This window comes from Cystoisospora suis (genome assembly GCF_002600585.1).
Source record: "Cystoisospora suis strain Wien I chromosome Unknown contig_5948, whole genome shotgun sequence".
NCBI lineage: Eukaryota > Apicomplexa > Conoidasida > Eucoccidiorida > Sarcocystidae > Cystoisospora > Cystoisospora suis.
The window spans coordinates 17,267-21,697 of record NW_027158737.1 but is presented as its reverse complement, the minus strand read 5'-3'; the positions used below and the strand labels follow the sequence as shown (position 1 = coordinate 21,697).

Here is a 4,431-nt window from a genome sequence, read left to right as displayed (position 1 = left end):
AGCATCGACGCTCCCCGGGTCAGGAGCCCCCAGACCCGTTCGAAAACCCGGCGCGGCCCGAGGATACTCGGGGGACTTCTCTGATTGCGGTGTTATCGATATATGCGTGAGCGAGACGAGACTGCTTGTCATCGAGAGCTCAGTTGTCCCAGGGTTGTGCGATGACTTGTGATGTTCTTTGTCACTGTGAGTGAGGTAGCGCGGCTAAACCCTGTGAAGAAACTCTCACTAATAGTGGGAACCCAACACTTGGAACCCGACTTCAACTCGGAGGGCATACTTGACCTTACCTCCAGCCAGTATGACTGGGAGTGTCTCCCCCGTGTTAGTGCACGCGAGCGCCCCGTGTCAGTGATTGGTGCCTGTGTGTTAGTGCACGATATCAATGTCCTTGCTATCCTGTCAGTGTCTTCTGCGGTGTGTCAGGTTGTCACTCCTGAAAAGGAGCCTGATGAAGTCACAAGTGTCGGGATACTCCCAGCCTCAATACCAGACCACTCACCCAGGGTCCGACGGGCAGTCACGTGTCAAGTGATAGAATAGAGAGAATCAATTCCGAAGTAGTTATCAGATCGAGTTCGTCACAACAACACAGCAACGATTGAGTTCCTACACCAGCATCGAAATTCTAAACGAACAAGGACTCGTTGAAACAATGCACGCTCGGATCCAAAGAAATGTGAACTGTTGGGACGCCACCCCTCCGCTCGGTCCGCCGTGCAGATCGCCCGGGATATTGTCGTTACCGTCTTTCATTTGATTTTCTACTCTAACGTTATGAACTGGCTGACGTCTTAGAACACACTCCCCGCCCGGCCCTGCTAGGACACAGCTGAGGCTGAGAACAACGGAGGCTTTTCTGCTTTACAGCACTTTTCTTACGCGTCCTTTTTCAGTCACGCAAGACACGCGAACACATCTAACATGCCAGCATGAGTTGAGGAGAGCGTCAGTCGCCTCTCCCTCCACCCGTGCTACTGTTACGCGGTCCGACGAAGACCGGCCCGTGGTTTTTCCCTTTCCATTCTACATTGGCCGGCTACCGAGCGCATTCTCTGTCTCTTTTTTTCCCCATTTGAAAGAAGTGGCGAGTCTTTTAGTGAAAATGAGAATTTTCGGCGAGACCATCAGGGGAAGCTACAGACAACAGCAAAGCGAGCTGTAAGAGGGCTGCCATGGGCTAGCCCTACAGGAGGACGAATGCCAGTGGCAGACCACCAATCACGAACAACCAACCAACCGCAGGGGGGCGGCCATATCACCCGGAAAGTGACTCACGCTCTTTAGGCCACTGCTGGCGTGAAGCGTCATGACATGACGACTGTGTCTGCGAAGGGTCGCAAGTCACTAGGCACGTTACAAATGCTGCCTGCTACATCTGACGGTGCTCCGATGTTAACGGGAAACACGAAGCGGTGCGGGGCCGGCGCAATAGCAGAGGCGTCATCCTCACAAAAGACATAGCTCTTCCACGCAGTCCTGTCTGCCTAAGGGATCGAAGTGCTATGCGCAGAGAGGCCGGGTTTCCCCGAGCTGTAAATCATCGTGTACGCAGAACCGATTCTAAGCACTGCACGTTTAAGTATACAGTTCAACAGGAACGCCAAGAACTCCCTTTGTTTGAGAAAAAAATTCACTCAGGAACCGCCGGAGTGCACAGTTGACAAAGAAAATACATTGTTCACCCTCACGGCCCACATGCTGTATGCGATGTATGTGGCATAAAAGAATCCTATCAAAAAAATATCTGGTCAGAATTCATTGCCACACCCTCTGTTGTTTTGTCTTCAAGTGGAAGATACCTGTCCGAGATACAGAAAACCAATCGTGTTCCCTTCCTGCGGCAAGCAAGGTGTGCATGCACAAACAGTGCTGCCGGCACCTTCGGCACGAACTTTCCGAGTCTAACGACCCTCCAGAACACAAAAACTCAGTGGTGCCTGTTCCTTTGACAATGATGCCGGTTAAAAAATGAGAAATAGCAAAAAAAGAAGCGCGCAGAGAGCTTCTGTTTCCAAAAACTTCATCACTCTCTTTGTGCTCTCATTCGTCATCGCATCTCCCCCGTCGCCTAGATTCGACTGTCTCAACAGTCTAAAAAGTCGCAAGTATCCGATGCCCTATAGGCTCTGGAAGAGAGTAAAGCGCCTCCCTTTGTCGGACTTCCTGTCGATGCTACAGGTAAGGAAGCCTCGTCCTCCTGAGTAGGGGGAGACGCGAATGCTTCGTCCATTTCCACGTCACCTAGAAGATACAGCGTTGTCGCACACACATACATACAGATATATACAATCACACTGTATTCCTACTGCCTTTATCCTATAGTGTAAAAGCACACCTGATGCGGGAGAGACCTACCCACGCACCAAAGTGACGTGTACCCATGACGCGACACCTTGCTTCCCGAATGTCTCCAAGTATTGGTGACGCTTCGCAAACGGACTTCACACGGCCGAACTCTAAAACCAGCTAGACGCAAGCTACGACAAAGCAGCATGCAAGCAAGCTTAGGCTGCATCTCGGGATAGTTTGCTATCGATAGACCAACAAAAAGCTCACAAGGGAAGCAGGGAGCACTTGGATAACGAAGAAGACTCGATGAGAATGAAGTAGCCAGTACGGGTAAGAAAAGCTATCGACTTTGTCGAAGACCTTCATCATGATACCGGTGTATCTCTTTGAGGGGAGGCCATATTAAAAAATTTTTTCTGTCTGCCTTGCTATCGAAGAAAAAATTGCAGAGCCGGTTTATGGGTCTCCCTTGTTTCTTCCTTCTGGATTACTGGGGGGAACTGTAGAAAAGAATGATAAATACATCACAACTCATTGTCGTATTGATGTAATGTATTAGAGGACTGTACTTACGGCACTCAAGACTATTCAAACCGATTCAGCAGACATACTGATCAGCACGAGAACAAAAATAGGAGACTCACCTAGCTCAGCTGGTTTCTTCTTGTCGGCAGGCGAAGGTGGAGCAGGCTCATCTTCAATGTTACTATTACTAAGAAATTGAAAGCGTGGTGGTTGTTGCAGACGGTCCTGATTGCTGGGCGAAGAATTCTTTGAACTTAAACGACTACTATATCGTCCTCCCCCTTCCCTTTCACGCTCCGACGGTCTTGCAGACCTGTACAGAATATACTCATTGACGCCAGCACATCGTATCTCTACAGAAAAGAAAACACGGAGGAGTTCATCGTTAGTCTCTTGATTCATGCATGCACGCATGCTAAGCAGGCAGTTCTAGGCATTGCGATTCTATGACGCCTCCAGACGCTATAGAATCCTCCTGTTTATTGCACAACTACCGGAACCGTCCACAAAGTCCTGAGGAGAGGTAGAACGACGTGCATTAGCTCGTACGATTCTCCGCGTCAGTCTTAGGATCCAGATAAGCGGGACAAACAGACACCCATCTGCAAAAGTATACTCCAGCGCTTGAGTGGTATTCAGAGAGTGTGGGAAGCACACAAGTGATCACATCTAGTCAGCTTGTTTGAAGCGCTGTTACCTCCAGAAGACTAATCAGCACACTGGAGAAAGAGTCGACAACGAGTGCCCATAGACCTGCTCTTCACGCGCGGACAGTTTAGGTTCTCAGAGCTTAGCTAAAAACGTAGAAAGAAGCAACATACAAACCCCTAACGAGAAAATATGCATACTCCGCGCCCCCACTGCGGAGTTCGTTTGACCAGGGTGTGAATATGACCATCTGAATTTAAGTACAGGGTACGTCCATAAAACGGAAACTACGTCTTCAACAAAGAAGAGCCGAAAGCAGACTATTCCGGTGGACGTTTCAAAGTCATTCACATACTTGGTCTGATATTCAGTTGAGAGTAGACGATGGAGCAGTCGCAGTTCCTCGGCTTCAACCCAGACTTGTCTAGATACACACACACACACACACAAAGACAAGATAAGACGTACTCACCATTCTTCTTGTTATTGTTAGACTGCTTCGTTTGTTAAGAACAACAACGTTTCTATAGATATGCCTTGAATTCAACTTTCAGCGTTACTTGGGAGAGAAGCTAATACACACCCTGTGCGTTCCTTCGCTCCGTACCCCCGAAAGAACAGAACTCTCATCCACGATGATACCCACAGGCACGAATGTATGCTTTACTTTTGACTGTGGTCATTCATTCACTCTTCTGTTCAAACACGTCGCGTCAGTAGAGATGTGTGGATGTACGTGTATGATGCACGGTGAGAAGAGCAGACTCCGTTGTATACTAGCCTGTACACATGAGGTCTGGCTTGGGTGAACAGAAGAGTAGACAGAACTCATTTCCACATACATATATGTACACACATAGATAAACTCGAAAGAATCCCAACAATCTATTCTTAGCTCTAGAAACTCTCAGTGAAACTCTCTTGTTCGGTGTAGCACACGCGCATGCAGCTATGGAGATAGCATTA

At 48.6% G+C, this 4,431-nt stretch overlaps 1 protein-coding gene across 1 annotated transcript in view; it reads right to left on the bottom strand.

The window, feature by feature from the left end:
- Window positions 1-1,035: 1,035 nt before the first annotated feature.
- Window positions 1,036-4,431, bottom strand: part of CSUI_009734 (internal kinesin motor domain protein) — a 19,620-nt gene continuing 16,224 nt past the window's right edge. Inside the window, exons 12-14 of the mRNA XM_068069845.1 lie at window positions 3,821-3,889; window positions 3,011-3,130; window positions 1,036-2,246 (exon numbers count right to left, since the gene is read on the bottom strand). The gene's annotated coding sequence lies outside the window, so the exon portion shown is untranslated. The remainder of the gene's footprint in view (window positions 2,247-3,010; window positions 3,131-3,820; window positions 3,890-4,431) is intronic.